The following is a 16,962-nucleotide window of genomic DNA, read 5'->3' on the forward strand; positions in this document are numbered from 1 at the left end:
GATTTGAAACCTTGGAGGGACTTTTTTTATTACTCTTGAGCTTTTCCATTTCTTCATCTTTGTTCATTGATAGCTCAAATCCAACACCAGTAGGTTGAAAGAGTCAATTATTGAATGCTTTCAAAATGTCCATCAGCTTGAACAACTTACATCAATACAAACTTTACAATACTTTGACATCAAATTTCTTCACAAAGTAGTTAGCCATTATAAAATCATATCCTGATTTTCTCAAACGCATTTCAGACGGGTGATTCACAACCTCACTTTTTTAAGCTTTCCCGCTATTGATAAGGCGAAAATAGCACATTTTGAATGAGAAGTTTTCTTCAATCAAACATAGAGGAACCCAAATGATGATCTCATTCAGCTAGTAAAAATGTTGTTTTATATTAGTATGGAAATCGTGAAAAGAAAATGTTTTTCATGCTGATTTACAACAGTTGATCTCCAATCGTAAAATATAAGCTTTTGGTCGGAGGCATGACAGGTACTGATCAAATTCTCATTTTTGAACTTTATTCACAAATCATATGATATGCTTTGTATACATCAACTGTATTGTTGGATCAATAATGAGTAAAAAGTGACTATCTCAATTTCAGGACATATAAAAGAGAAAGAAGTAGAAACTCATGTTTCAAATGCTGAGAGGCAACAACTGTTCATGATTTTCACCTCCACTAATTATATTTATTTTTATAATCTATATGTTTATATGTTCCTATAAATATTCAGAGACATATAGCTATATATACAGAGATACATATGTACAGGTTGATTTTTACATGTTTATAAGTAAATGTGATATTGTTCCAAATAAAACTTCTAAGAACTGAATGGAAAAGAAAATTGTAATGTTCAGATAAGTCCCACTGAAATTTGTACTCAGATCCCTGTTTTCAGAGTCCAGAGTGCTAACCACGACACCATCCACCCTCCCGTACCAGGGTGAGCTTTCCATTTTGACAGAAGAGATTTGCCTCAGGGGGCAACTTATCTTTCATTGAAAAATATTATCTCACATAAAAACCACTGTTCAACAGAGTTATAACGTTATTTGAGTCTTTTGGGCAACATCCTTCCCCAACATAGTTCAATATGCAAAAGTTTACCAGAATAGGAAAGCAATCCAATTCAGTTTCTCTTTGACAGTAGAATATTAAAAACTTTGACATTTCCACATTGCTGCAGCAGTTTGCACTCCTTTCACATGGGAGGTTCCATGGTGTAATGGTTAGCACTTTGGACTTTGAATCCAATGATCCGAGTTCAAATCTCGGTGGGACCATTTTATGACTCTTGACCAAATCATTTTCTTTCAAGTGTATTCATTAATATCACATATCTAATACCGGTAGGGTGAAAAATTAATTTATTGATTATACTCTAAAAGTTTACTAGATGTGAGCAAATAATAGAATTTTTACAATACCTGGAAACTAAATGGCTCAAAATAATGAGAGATTTTACAAACTCACTCTGGTTTCTCAAACTCATCACAGGGGCTTGATGCACGACATTACCTTTTAAAATCTTACTGTTATTGATAAGGGGAACAAGGAACTTTTTAATTGCAAAGCATTCATTAAAACAAAACTTGAGGAGTTAAACTTTGTATTACGGGGACCGAAGATGTGCAGTTTGAATAATAATCTTGAAATTCAGACGTACAAAGATTTTACACACTGATTTTCAACAGTAAATCCACAACCAATAAAGTTGAATCTTTTGAAAGACATGTCAAAGGTGTGAATCTGAAATTCACTTTCAAAGAAATTCACAATGAAATGCACTGTGTAAGTCCAGCATGTTGTCAGCTAAGAAATCAGCAAAAATGAACTATCTCATTACTGGCCATATAGATGAGAAAGGAAAATAAACTCATGTTTACAATGTGGATGTGAAAGAACAGTTTCTAGGTTCAGCTTCAATATTTATGTTTATGAATAATTGATATGTTCATATTGTCTAACAGCTATCTAGATGGATAAAGCTATGTATGCATCTATACATACTTATGCGTTCATACGCATCAGTATAAAACATTGATATTAGGTTTTTTCTAGACCAAATTCTAAAAAATGAGTTAAACAGTGAATCTCATAATTGTAGTAGGTCCCACTGAGATTTGAACTCGGATCGCTGGATTCAGAGTCCAGAGTGCTAACCATTACACCATGGAACCCTCTCACACAAGAGTGTCTTTTCCATTGAGACAAAAGAGAGCGCATCAGTGATGTCCTTCTCTTATATTGATAAAAAGATATCTCATTTGAATGGTCATAGTGGATAGAGATTTAATGTGATTTGATTCTTTTCAGCTATATTCTCTATAAAAGTGTTAAATATTCAAATGTTTATCTGAATATAAAAGTTATATCACAATGTTCATCTTTGCCTGTAGCATAATAAAACAGTCTACATTTCCAGACTACTGAAGCAATGTCTTTGTCTCCTGCATGGGTGGCTCGATAGAGCAATGGTTGGCAATTTGGACTTTGCATCCAATGATCCGATTTGAAACCTTGGAGGGACTTTTTTTATTACTCTTGAGCTTTTCCATTTCTTCATCTTTGTTCATTGATAGCTCAAATCCAACACCAGTAGGTTGAAAGAGTCAATTATTGAATGCTTTCAAAATGTCCATCAGCTTGAACAACTTACATCAATACAAACTTTACAATACTTTGACATCAAATTTCTTCACAAAGTAGTTAGCCATTATAAAATCATATCCTGATTTTCTCAAACGCATTTCAGACGGGTGATTCACAGCCTCACTTTTTTAAGCTTTCCCGCTATTGATAAGGCGAAAATAGCACATTTTGAATGAGAAGTTTTCTTCAATCAAACATAGAGGAACCCAAATGATGATCTCATTCAGCTAGTAAAAATGTTGTTTTATATTAGTATGGAAATCGTGAAAAGAAAATGTTTTTCATGCTGATTTACAACAGTTGATCTCCAATCGTAAAATATAAGCTTTTGGTCGGAGGCATGACAGGTACTGATCAAATTCTCATTTTTGAACTTTATTCACAAATCATATGATATGCTTTGTATACATCAACTGTATTGTTGGATCAATAATGAGTAAAAAGTGACTATCTCAATTTCAGGACATATAAAAGAGAAAGAAGTAGAAACTCATGTTTCAAATGCTGAGAGGCAACAACTGTTCATGATTTTCACCTCCACTAATTATATTTATTTTTATAATCTATATGTTTATATGTTCCTATAAATATTCAGAGACATATAGCTATATATACAGAGATACATATGTACAGGTTGATTTTTACATGTTTATAAGTAAATGTGATATTGTTCCAAATAAAACTTCTAAGAACTGAATGGAAAAGAAAATTGTAATGTTCAGATAAGTCCCACTGAAATTTGTACTCAGATCCCTGTTTTCAGAGTCCAGAGTGCTAACCACGACACCATCCACCCTCCCGTACCAGGGTGAGCTTTCCATTTTGACAGAAGAGATTTGCCTCAGGGGGCAACTTATCTTTCATTGAAAAATATTATCTCACATAAAAACCACTGTTCAACAGAGTTATAACGTTATTTGAGTCTTTTGGGCAACATCCTTCCCCAACATAGTTCAATATGCAAAAGTTTACCAGAATAGGAAAGCAATCCAATTCAGTTTCTCTTTGACAGTAGAATATTAAAAACTTTGACATTTCCACATTGCTGCAGCAGTTTGCACTCCTTTCACATGGGAGGTTCCATGGTGTAATGGTTAGCACTTTGGACTTTGAATCCAATGATCCGAGTTCAAATCTCGGTGGGACCATTTTATGACTCTTGACCAAATCATTTTCTTTCAAGTGTATTCATTAATATCACATATCTAATACCGGTAGGGTGAAAAATTAATTTATTGATTATACTCTAAAAGTTTACTAGATGTGAGCAAATAATAGAATTTTTACAATACCTGGAAACTAAATGGCTCAAAATAATGAGAGATTTTACAAACTCACTCTGGTTTCTCAAACTCATCACAGGGGCTTGATGCACGACATTACCTTTTAAAATCTTACTGTTATTGATAAGGGGAACAAGGAACTTTTTAATTGCAAAGCATTCATTAAAACAAAACTTGAGGAGTTAAACTTTGTATTACGGGGACCGAAGATGTGCAGTTTGAATAATAATCTTGAAATTCAGACGTACAAAGATTTTACACACTGATTTTCAACAGTAAATCCACAACCAATAAAGTTGAATCTTTTGAAAGACATGTCAAAGGTGTGAATCTGAAATTCACTTTCAAAGAAATTCACAATGAAATGCACTGTGTAAGTCCAGCATGTTGTCAGCTAAGAAATCAGCAAAAATGAACTATCTCATTACTGGCCATATAGATGAGAAAGGAAAATAAACTCATGTTTACAATGTGGATGTGAAAGAACAGTTTCTAGGTTCAGCTTCAATATTTATGTTTATGAATAATTGATATGTTCATATTGTCTAACAGCTATCTAGATGGATAAAGCTATGTATGCATCTATACATACTTATGCGTTCATACGCATCAGTATAAAACATTGATATTAGGTTTTTTCTAGACCAAATTCTAAAAAATGAGTTAAACAGTGAATCTCATAATTGTAGTAGGTCCCACTGAGATTTGAACTCGGATCGCTGGATTCAGAGTCCAGAGTGCTAACCATTACACCATGGAACCCTCTCACACAAGAGTGTCTTTTCCATTGAGACAAAAGAGAGCGCATCAGTGATGTCCTTCTCTTATATTGATAAAAAGATATCTCATTTGAATGGTCATAGTGGATAGAGATTTAATGTGATTTGATTCTTTTCAGCTATATTCTCTATAAAAGTGTTAAATATTCAAATGTTTATCTGAATATAAAAGTTATATCACAATGTTCATCTTTGCCTGTAGCATAATAAAACAGTCTACATTTCCAGACTACTGAAGCAATGTCTTTGTCTCCTGCATGGGTGGCTCGATAGAGCAATGGTTGGCAATTTGGACTTTGCATCCAATGATCCGATTTGAAACCTTGGAGGGACTTTTTTTATTACTCTTGAGCTTTTCCATTTCTTCATCTTTGTTCATTGATAGCTCAAATCCAACACCAGTAGGTTGAAAGAGTCAATTATTGAATGCTTTCAAAATGTCCATCAGCTTGAACAACTTACATCAATACAAACTTTACAATACTTTGACATCAAATTTCTTCACAAAGTAGTTAGCCATTATAAAATCATATCCTGATTTTCTCAAACGCATTTCAGACGGGTGATTCACAGCCTCACTTTTTTAAGCTTTCCCGCTATTGATAAGGCGAAAATAGCACATTTTGAATGAGAAGTTTTCTTCAATCAAACATAGAGGAACCCAAATGATGATCTCATTCAGCTAGTAAAAATGTTGTTTTATATTAGTATGGAAATCGTGAAAAGAAAATGTTTTTCATGCTGATTTACAACAGTTGATCTCCAATCGTAAAATATAAGCTTTTGGTCGGAGGCATGACAGGTACTGATCAAATTCTCATTTTTGAACTTTATTCACAAATCATATGATATGCTTTGTATACATCAACTGTATTGTTGGATCAATAATGAGTAAAAAGTGACTATCTCAATTTCAGGACATATAAAAGAGAAAGAAGTAGAAACTCATGTTTCAAATGCTGAGAGGCAACAACTGTTCATGATTTTCACCTCCACTAATTATATTTATTTTTATAATCTATATGTTTATATGTTCCTATAAATATTCAGAGACATATAGCTATATATACAGAGATACATATGTACAGGTTGATTTTTACATGTTTATAAGTAAATGTGATATTGTTCCAAATAAAACTTCTAAGAACTGAATGGAAAAGAAAATTGTAATGTTCAGATAAGTCCCACTGAAATTTGTACTCAGATCCCTGTTTTCAGAGTCCAGAGTGCTAACCACGACACCATCCACCCTCCCGTACCAGGGTGAGCTTTCCATTTTGACAGAAGAGATTTGCCTCAGGGGGCAACTTATCTTTCATTGAAAAATATTATCTCACATAAAAACCACTGTTCAACAGAGTTATAACGTTATTTGAGTCTTTTGGGCAACATCCTTCCCCAACATAGTTCAATATGCAAAAGTTTACCAGAATAGGAAAGCAATCCAATTCAGTTTCTCTTTGACAGTAGAATATTAAAAACTTTGACATTTCCACATTGCTGCAGCAGTTTGCACTCCTTTCACATGGGAGGTTCCATGGTGTAATGGTTAGCACTTTGGACTTTGAATCCAATGATCCGAGTTCAAATCTCGGTGGGACCATTTTATGACTCTTGACCAAATCATTTTCTTTCAAGTGTATTCATTAATATCACATATCTAATACCGGTAGGGTGAAAAATTAATTTATTGATTATACTCTAAAAGTTTACTAGATGTGAGCAAATAATAGAATTTTTACAATACCTGGAAACTAAATGGCTCAAAATAATGAGAGATTTTACAAACTCACTCTGGTTTCTCAAACTCATCACAGGGGCTTGATGCACGACATTACCTTTTAAAATCTTACTGTTATTGATAAGGGGAACAAGGAACTTTTTAATTGCAAAGCATTCATTAAAACAAAACTTGAGGAGTTAAATTTTGTATTACGGGGACCGAAGATGTGCAGTTTGAATAATAATCTTGAAATTCAGACGTACAAAGATTTTACACACTGATTTTCAACAGTAAATCCACAACCAATAAAGTTGAATCTTTTGAAACACATGTCAAAGGTGTGAATCTGAAATTCACTTTCAAAGAAATTCACAATGAAATGCACTGTGTAAGTCCAGCATGTTGTCAGCTAAGAAATCAGCAAAAATGAACTATCTCATTACTGGCCATATAGATGAGAAAGGAAAATAAACTCATGTTTACAATGTGGATGTGAAAGAACAGTTTCTAGGTTCAGCTTCAATATTTATGTTTATGAATAATTGATATGTTCATATTGTCTAACAGCTATCTAGATGGATAAAGCTATGTATGCATCTATACATACTTATGCGTTCATACGCATCAGTATAAAACATTGATATTAGGTTTTTTCTAGACCAAATTCTAAAAAATGAGTTAAACAGTGAATCTCATAATTGTAGTAGGTCCCACCGAGATTTGAACTCGGATCGCTGGATTCAGAGTCCAGAGTGCTAACCATTACACCATGGAACCCTCTCACACAAGAGTGTCTTTTCCATTGAGACAAAAGAGAGCGCATCAGTGATGTCCTTCTCTTATATTGATAAAAAGATATCTCATTTGAATGGTCATAGTGGATAGAGATTTAATGTGATTTGATTCTTTTCAGCTATATTCTCTATAAAAGTGTTAAATATTCAAATGTTTATCTGAATATAAAAGTTATATCACAATGTTCATCTTTGCCTGTAGCATAATAAAACAGTCGACATTTCCAGACTACTGAAGCAATGTCTCTGTCTCCTGCATGGGTGGCTCGATAGAGCAATGGTTGGCAATTTGGACTTTGCATCCAATGATCCGATTTGAAACCTTGGAGGGACTTTTTTTATTACTCTTGAGCTTTTCCATTTCTTCATCTTTGTTCATTGATAGCTCAAATCCAACACCAGTAGGTTGAAAGAGTCAATTATTGAATGCTTTCAAAATGTCCATCAGCTTGAACAACTTACATCAATACAAACTTTACAATACTTTGACATCAAATTTCTTCACAAAGTAGTTAGCCATTATAAAATCATATCCTGATTTTCTCAAACGCATTTCAGACGGGTGATTCACAGCCTCACTTTTTTAAGCTTTCCCGCTATTGATAAGGCGAAAATAGCACATTTTGAATGAGAAGTTTTCTTCAATCAAACATAGAGGAACCCAAATGATGATCTCATTCAGCTAGTAAAAATGTTGTTTTATATTAGTATGGAAATCGTGAAAAGAAAATGTTTTTCATGCTGATTTACAACAGTTGATCTCCAATCGTAAAATATAAGCTTTTGGTCGGAGGCATGACAGGTACTGATCAAATTCTCATTTTTGAACTTTATTCACAAATCATATGATATGCTTTGTATACATCAACTGTATTGTTGGATCAATAATGAGTAAAAAGTGACTATCTCAATTTCAGGACATATAAAAGAGAAAGAAGTAGAAACTCATGTTTCAAATGCTGAGAGGCAACAACTGTTCATGATTTTCACCTCCACTAATTATATTTATTTTTATAATCTATATGTTTATATGTTCCTATAAATATTCAGAGACATATAGCTATATATACAGAGATACATATGTACAGGTTGATTTTTACATGTTTATAAGTAAATGTGATATTGTTCCAAATAAAACTTCTAAGAACTGAATGGAAAAGAAAATTGTAATGTTCAGATAAGTCCCACTGAAATTTGTACTCAGATCCCTGTTTTCAGAGTCCAGAGTGCTAACCACGACACCATCCACCCTCCCGTACCAGGGTGAGCTTTCCATTTTGACAGAAGAGATTTGCCTCAGGGGGCAACTTATCTTTCATTGAAAAATATTATCTCACATAAAAACCACTGTTCAACAGAGTTATAACGTTATTTGATTCTTTTGGGCAACATCCTTCCCCAACATAGTTCAATATGCAAAAGTTTACCAGAATAGGAAAGCAATCCAATTCAGTTTCTCTTTGACAGTAGAATATTAAAAACTTTGACATTTCCACATTGCTGCAGCAGTTTGCACTCCTTTCACATGGGAGGTTCCATGGTGTAATGGTTAGCACTTTGGACTTTGAATCCAATGATCCGAGTTCAAATCTCGGTGGGACCATTTTATGACTCTTGACCAAATCATTTTCTTTCAAGTGTATTCATTAATATCACATGTCTAATACCGGTAGTAGGCCTGGGCAAAAATTTCGTTCCGTTCGCGGAAATTGCGATAATTTGACATTTTTGCGTTCCGCGGAGAGCGCGAAAATGTCAAAAATTCCGGTTTCCGCAGCTTGGCGATAATTTGTTTCTTGCTCGCGCTGTAAAATGATACATTCTCGCGCGCGCGCGATCGCCTTACCTGAATCCCTGCGTTCGCTGACAAGTTTTCTTGATCCGGTCGCGTTCTCCATGAGATGTTGTATTGTTTTTAGCCATTTGCGCTGTCTCGCGACAGTTCGCGCCCGCAGTGACGTCATGCGTCGCGCGATCACGTCTTTCTTCTCGCGATCATGCACCGCGAGAACAACTCAAAACAAGATGGCCGCGCCCGCAAGCAACCACATGGGTAAGTTGGTGACCCGCAACCATGCAGAAAATCTCGCGAACGTGCCGGAAAAAAACTTCCGCATCTTCGCGATATTTCTGCTTGTTTGCGATAATTTTAAACATTCTCGCGATAATTTGCGAAGGTTAATTCCGCAAATTCCGCCCACCCCTAACCGGTAGGGTGAAAAATTAATTTATTGATTATACTCTAAAAGTTTACTAGATGTGAGCAAATAATAGAATTTTTACAATACCTGGAAACTAAATGGCTCAAAATAATGAGAGATTTTACAAACTCACTCTGGTTTCTCAAACTCATCACAGGGGCTTGATGCACGACATTACTTTTTAAAATCTTACTGTTATTGATAAGGGGAACAAGGAACTTTTTAATTGCAAAGCATTCATTGAAACAAAACTTGAGGAGTCAAACTTTGTATTACGGGGACCGAAGATGTGCAGTTTGAATAATAATCTTGAAATTCAGACGTACAAAGATTTTACACACTGATTTTCAACAGTAAATCCACAACCAATAAAGTTGAATCTTTTGAAAGACATGTCAAAGGTGTGAATCTGAAATTCACTTTCAAAGAAATTCACAATGAAATGCACTGTGTAAGTCCAGCATGTTGTCAGCTAAGAAATCAGCAAAAATGAACTATCTCATTACTGGCCATATAGATGAGAAAGGAAAATAAACTCATGTTTACAATGTGGATGTGAAAGAACAGTTTCTAGGTTCAGCTTCAATATTTATGTTTATGAATAATTGATATGTTCATATTGTCTAACAGCTATCTAGATGGATAAAGCTATGTATGCATCTATACATACTTATGCGTTCATACGCATCAGTATAAAACATTGATATTAGGTTTTTTCTAGACCAAATTCTAAAAAATGAGTTAAACAGTGAATCTCATAATTGTAGTAGGTCCCACTGAGATTTGAACTCGGATCGCTGGATTCAGAGTCCAGAGTGCTAACCATTACACCATGGAACCCTCTCACACAAGAGTGTCTTTTCCATTGAGACAAAAGAGAGCGCATCAGTGATGTCCTTCTCTTATATTGATAAAAAGATATCTCATTTGAATGGTCATAGTGGATAGAGATTTAATGTGATTTGATTCTTTTCAGCTATATTCTCTATAAAAGTGTTAAATATTCAAATGTTTATCTGAATATAAAAGTTATATCACAATGTTCATCTTTGCCTGTAGCATAATAAAACAGTCTACATTTCCAGACTACTGAAGCAATGTCTTTGTCTCCTGCATGGGTGGCTCGATAGAGCAATGGTTGGCAATTTGGACTTTGCATCCAATGATCCGATTTGAAACCTTGGAGGGACTTTTTTTATTACTCTTGAGCTTTTCCATTTCTTCATCTTTGTTCATTGATAGCTCAAATCCAACACCAGTAGGTTGAAAGAGTCAATTATTGAATGCTTTCAAAATGTCCATCAGCTTGAACAACTTACATCAATACAAACTTTACAATACTTTGACATCAAATTTCTTCACAAAGTAGTTAGCCATTATAAAATCATATCCTGATTTTCTCAAACGCATTTCAGACGGGTGATTCACAGCCTCACTTTTTTAAGCTTTCCCGCTATTGATAAGGCGAAAATAGCACATTTTGAATGAGAAGTTTTCTTCAATCAAACATAGAGGAACCCAAATGATGATCTCATTCAGCTAGTAAAAATGTTGTTTTATATTAGTATGGAAATCGTGAAAAGAAAATGTTTTTCATGCTGATTTACAACAGTTGATCTCCAATCGTAAAATATAAGCTTTTGGTCGGAGGCATGACAGGTACTGATCAAATTCTCATTTTTGAACTTTATTCACAAATCATATGATATGCTTTGTATACATCAACTGTATTGTTGGATCAATAATGAGTAAAAAGTGACTATCTCAATTTCAGGACATATAAAAGAGAAAGAAGTAGAAACTCATGTTTCAAATGCTGAGAGGCAACAACTGTTCATGATTTTCACCTCCACTAATTATATTTATTTTTATAATCTATATGTTTATATGTTCCTATAAATATTCAGAGACATATAGCTATATATACAGAGATACATATGTACAGGTTGATTTTTACATGTTTATAAGTAAATGTGATATTGTTCCAAATAAAACTTCTAAGAACTGAATGGAAAAGAAAATTGTAATGTTCAGATAAGTCCCACTGAAATTTGTACTCAGATCCCTGTTTTCAGAGTCCAGAGTGCTAACCACGACACCATCCACCCTCCCGTACCAGGGTGAGCTTTCCATTTTGACAGAAGAGATTTGCCTCAGGGGGCAACTTATCTTTCATTGAAAAATATTATCTCACATAAAAACCACTGTTCAACAGAGTTATAACGTTATTTGAGTCTTTTGGGCAACATCCTTCCCCAACATAGTTCAATATGCAAAAGTTTACCAGAATAGGAAAGCAATCCAATTCAGTTTCTCTTTGACAGTAGAATATTAAAAACTTTGACATTTCCACATTGCTGCAGCAGTTTGCACTCCTTTCACATGGGAGGTTCCATGGTGTAATGGTTAGCACTTTGGACTTTGAATCCAATGATCCGAGTTCAAATCTCGGTGGGACCATTTTATGACTCTTGACCAAATCATTTTCTTTCAAGTGTATTCATTAATATCACATATCTAATACCGGTAGGGTGAAAAATTAATTTATTGATTATACTCTAAAAGTTTACTAGATGTGAGCAAATAATAGAATTTTTACAATACCTGGAAACTAAATGGCTCAAAATAATGAGAGATTTTACAAACTCACTCTGGTTTCTCAAACTCATCACAGGGGCTTGATGCACGACATTACCTTTTAAAATCTTACTGTTATTGATAAGGGGAACAAGGAACTTTTTAATTGCAAAGCATTCATTAAAACAAAACTTGAGGAGTTAAATTTTGTATTACGGGGACCGAAGATGTGCAGTTTGAATAATAATCTTGAAATTCAGACGTACAAAGATTTTACACACTGATTTTCAACAGTAAATCCACAACCAATAAAGTTGAATCTTTTGAAAGACATGTCAAAGGTGTGAATCTGAAATTCACTTTCAAAGAAATTCACAATGAAATGCACTGTGTAAGTCCAGCATGTTGTCAGCTAAGAAATCAGCAAAAATGAACTATCTCATTACTGGCCATATAGATGAGAAAGGAAAATAAACTCATGTTTACAATGTGGATGTGAAAGAACAGTTTCTAGGTTCAGCTTCAATATTTATGTTTATGAATAATTGATATGTTCATATTGTCTAACAGCTATCTAGATGGATAAAGCTATGTATGCATCTATACATACTTATGCGTTCATACGCATCAGTATAAAACATTGATATTAGGTTTTTTCTAGACCAAATTCTAAAAAATGAGTTAAACAGTGAATCTCATAATTGTAGTAGGTCCCACCGAGATTTGAACTCGGATCGCTGGATTCAGAGTCCAGAGTGCTAACCATTACACCATGGAACCCTCTCACACAAGAGTGTCTTTTCCATTGAGACAAAAGAGAGCGCATCAGTGATGTCCTTCTCTTATATTGATAAAAAGATATCTCATTTGAATGGTCATAGTGGATAGAGATTTAATGTGATTTGATTCTTTTCAGCTATATTCTCTATAAAAGTGTTAAATATTCAAATGTTTATCTGAATATAAAAGTTATATCACAATGTTCATCTTTGCCTGTAGCATAATAAAACAGTCGACATTTCCAGACTACTGAAGCAATGTCTCTGTCTCCTGCATGGGTGGCTCGATAGAGCAATGGTTGGCAATTTGGACTTTGCATCCAATGATCCGATTTGAAACCTTGGAGGGACTTTTTTTATTACTCTTGAGCTTTTCCATTTCTTCATCTTTGTTCATTGATAGCTCAAATCCAACACCAGTAGGTTGAAAGAGTCAATTATTGAATGCTTTCAAAATGTCCATCAGCTTGAACAACTTACATCAATACAAACTTTACAATACTTTGACATCAAATTTCTTCACAAAGTAGTTAGCCATTATAAAATCATATCCTGATTTTCTCAAACGCATTTCAGACGGGTGATTCACAGCCTCACTTTTTTAAGCTTTCCCGCTATTGATAAGGCGAAAATAGCACATTTTGAATGAGAAGTTTTCTTCAATCAAACATAGAGGAACCCAAATGATGATCTCATTCAGCTAGTAAAAATGTTGTTTTATATTAGTATGGAAATCGTGAAAAGAAAATGTTTTTCATGCTGATTTACAACAGTTGATCTCCAATCGTAAAATATAAGCTTTTGGTCGGAGGCATGACAGGTACTGATCAAATTCTCATTTTTGAACTTTATTCACAAATCATATGATATGCTTTGTATACATCAACTGTATTGTTGGATCAATAATGAGTAAAAAGTGACTATCTCAATTTCAGGACATATAAAAGAGAAAGAAGTAGAAACTCATGTTTCAAATGCTGAGAGGCAACAACTGTTCATGATTTTCACCTCCACTAATTATATTTATTTTTATAATCTATATGTTTATATGTTCCTATAAATATTCAGAGACATATAGCTATATATACAGAGATACATATGTACAGGTTGATTTTTACATGTTTATAAGTAAATGTGATATTGTTCCAAATAAAACTTCTAAGAACTGAATGGAAAAGAAAATTGTAATGTTCAGATAAGTCCCACTGAAATTTGTACTCAGATCCCTGTTTTCAGAGTCCAGAGTGCTAACCACGACACCATCCACCCTCCCGTACCAGGGTGAGCTTTCCATTTTGACAGAAGAGATTTGCCTCAGGGGGCAACTTATCTTTCATTGAAAAATATTATCTCACATAAAAACCACTGTTCAACAGAGTTATAACGTTATTTGATTCTTTTGGGCAACATCCTTCCCCAACATAGTTCAATATGCAAAAGTTTACCAGAATAGGAAAGCAATCCAATTCAGTTTCTCTTTGACAGTAGAATATTAAAAACTTTGACATTTCCACATTGCTGCAGCAGTTTGCACTCCTTTCACATGGGAGGTTCCATGGTGTAATGGTTAGCACTTTGGACTTTGAATCCAATGATCCGAGTTCAAATCTCGGTGGGACCATTTTATGACTCTTGACCAAATCATTTTCTTTCAAGTGTATTCATTAATATCACATGTCTAATACCGGTAGTAGGCCTGGGCAAAAATTTCGTTCCGTTCGCGGAAATTGCGATAATTTGACATTTTTGCGTTCCGCGGAGAGCGCGAAAATGTCAAAAATTCCGGTTTCCGCAGCTTGGCGATAATTTGTTTCTTGCTCGCGCTGTAAAATGATACATTCTCGCGCGCGCGCGATCGCCTTACCTGAATCCCTGCGTTCGCTGACAAGTTTTCTTGATCCGGTCGCGTTCTCCATGAGATGTTGTATTGTTTTTAGCCATTTGCGCTGTCTCGCGACAGTTCGCGCCCGCAGTGACGTCATGCGTCGCGCGATCACGTCTTTCTTCTCGCGATCATGCACCGCGAGAACAACTCAAAACAAGATGGCCGCGCCCGCAAGCAACCACATGGGTAAGTTGGTGACCCGCAACCATGCAGAAAATCTCGCGAACGTGCCGGAAAAAAACTTCCGCATCTTCGCGATATTTCTGCTTGTTTGCGATAATTTTAAACATTCTCGCGATAATTTGCGAAGGTTAATTCCGCAAATTCCGCCCACCCCTAACCGGTAGGGTGAAAAATTAATTTATTGATTATACTCTAAAAGTTTACTAGATGTGAGCAAATAATAGAATTTTTACAATACCTGGAAACTAAATGGCTCAAAATAATGAGAGATTTTACAAACTCACTCTGGTTTCTCAAACTCATCACAGGGGCTTGATGCACGACATTACTTTTTAAAATCTTACTGTTATTGATAAGGGGAACAAGGAACTTTTTAATTGCAAAGCATTCATTAAAACAAAACTTGAGGAGTCAAACTTTGTATTACGGGGACCGAAGATGTGCAGTTTGAATAATAATCTTGAAATTCAGACGTACAAAGATTTTACACACTGATTTTCAACAGTAAATCCACAACCAATAAAGTTGAATCTTTTGAAAGACATGTCAAAGGTGTGAATCTGAAATTCACTTTCAAAGAAATTCACAATGAAATGCACTGTGTAAGTCCAGCATGTTGTCAGCTAAGAAATCAGCAAAAATGAACTATCTCATTACTGGCCATATAGATGAGAAAGGAAAATAAACTCATGTTTACAATGTGGATGTGAAAGAACAGTTTCTAGGTTCAGCTTCAATATTTATGTTTATGAATAATTGATATGTTCATATTGTCTAACAGCTATCTAGATGGATAAAGCTATGTATGCATCTATACATACTTATGCGTTCATACGCATCAGTATAAAACATTGATATTAGGTTTTTTCTAGACCAAATTCTAAAAAATGAGTTAAACAGTGAATCTCATAATTGTAGTAGGTCCCACCGAGATTTGAACTTGGATCGCTGGATTCAGAGTCCAGAGTGCTAACCATTACACCATGGAACCCTCTCACACAAGAGTGCCTTTTCCATTGAGACAAAAGAGAGCGCATCAGTGATGTCCTTCTCTTATATTGATAAAAAGATATCTCATTTGAATGGTCATAGTGGATATAGATTTAATGTGATTTGATTCTTTTCAGCTATATTCTCTATAAAAGTGTTAAATATTCAAATGTTTATCTGAATATAAAAGTTATATCACAATGTTCATCTTTGCCTGTAGCATAATAAAACAGTCTACATTTCCAGACTACTGAAGCAATGTCTCTGTCTCCTGCATGGGTGGCTCGATAGAGCAATGGTTGGCAATTTGGACTTTGCATCCAATGATCCGATTTGAAACCTTGGAGGGACTTTTTTTATTACTCTTGAGCTTTTCCATTTCTTCATCTTTGTTCATTGATAGCTCAAATCCAACACCAGTAGGTTGAAAGAGTCAATTATTGAATGCTTTCAAAATGTCCATCAGCTTGAACAACTTACATCAATACAAACTTTACAATACTTTGACATCAAATTTCTTCACAAAGTAGTTAGCCATTATAAAATCATATCCTGATTTTCTCAAACGCATTTCAGACGGGTGATTCACAGCCTCACTTTTTTAAGCTTTCCCGCTATTGATAAGGCGAAAATAGCACATTTTGAATGAGAAGTTTTCTTCAATCAAACATAGAGGAACCCAAATGATGATCTCATTCAGCTAGTAAAAATGTTGTTTTATATTAGTATGGAAATCGTGAAAAGAAAATGTTTTTCATGCTGATTTACAACAGTTGATCTCCAATCGTAAAATATTAGCTTTTGGTCGGAGGCATGACAGGTACTGATCAAATTCTCATTTTTGAACTTTATTCACAAATCATATGATATGCTTTGTATACATCAACTGTATTGTTGGATCAATAATGAGTAAAAAGTGACTATCTCAATTTCAGGACATATAAAAGAGAAAGAAGTAGAAACTCATGTTTCAAATGCTGAGAGGCAACAACTGTTCATGATTTTCACCTCCACTAATTATATTTATTTTTATAATCTATATGTTTATATGTTCCTATAAATATACAGAGACATATAGCTATATATACAGAGATACATATGTACAGGT

At 34.5% G+C, this 16,962-nt stretch overlaps 8 non-coding genes across 8 annotated transcripts; 6 read left to right on the plus strand and 2 right to left on the minus strand.

The window, feature by feature from the left end:
* Positions 1 to 1,219: 1,219 nt before the first annotated feature.
* Positions 1,220 to 1,291, plus strand: TRNAQ-UUG (transfer RNA glutamine (anticodon UUG)). The gene has a single exon. It is a non-coding gene; the product is annotated as a tRNA-Gln (tRNA).
* A 2,445-nt stretch (positions 1,292 to 3,736) lies between these two features.
* Positions 3,737 to 3,808, plus strand: TRNAQ-UUG (transfer RNA glutamine (anticodon UUG)). Its single transcript has one exon. It is a non-coding gene; the product is annotated as a tRNA-Gln (tRNA).
* Positions 3,809 to 6,253: 2,445 nt separating this feature from the next.
* On the plus strand, positions 6,254 to 6,325 carry TRNAQ-UUG (transfer RNA glutamine (anticodon UUG)). Its single transcript has one exon. It is a non-coding gene; the product is annotated as a tRNA-Gln (tRNA).
* Positions 6,326 to 7,150: 825 nt separating this feature from the next.
* Positions 7,151 to 7,222, minus strand: TRNAQ-CUG (transfer RNA glutamine (anticodon CUG)). The gene has a single exon. It is a non-coding gene; the product is annotated as a tRNA-Gln (tRNA).
* A 1,548-nt stretch (positions 7,223 to 8,770) lies between these two features.
* Positions 8,771 to 8,842, plus strand: TRNAQ-UUG (transfer RNA glutamine (anticodon UUG)). Its single transcript has one exon. It is a non-coding gene; the product is annotated as a tRNA-Gln (tRNA).
* A 2,986-nt stretch (positions 8,843 to 11,828) lies between these two features.
* On the plus strand, positions 11,829 to 11,900 carry TRNAQ-UUG (transfer RNA glutamine (anticodon UUG)). The gene has a single exon. It is a non-coding gene; the product is annotated as a tRNA-Gln (tRNA).
* An 825-nt stretch (positions 11,901 to 12,725) lies between these two features.
* Positions 12,726 to 12,797, minus strand: TRNAQ-CUG (transfer RNA glutamine (anticodon CUG)). Its single transcript has one exon. It is a non-coding gene; the product is annotated as a tRNA-Gln (tRNA).
* A 1,548-nt stretch (positions 12,798 to 14,345) lies between these two features.
* TRNAQ-UUG (transfer RNA glutamine (anticodon UUG)) lies at positions 14,346 to 14,417 on the plus strand. The gene has a single exon. It is a non-coding gene; the product is annotated as a tRNA-Gln (tRNA).
* Positions 14,418 to 16,962: the final 2,545 nt, after the last annotated feature.

This window comes from Triturus cristatus, chromosome 5_2 (genome assembly GCF_964204655.1).
Source record: "Triturus cristatus chromosome 5_2, aTriCri1.1, whole genome shotgun sequence".
Lineage (NCBI taxonomy): Eukaryota > Metazoa > Chordata > Amphibia > Caudata > Salamandridae > Triturus > Triturus cristatus.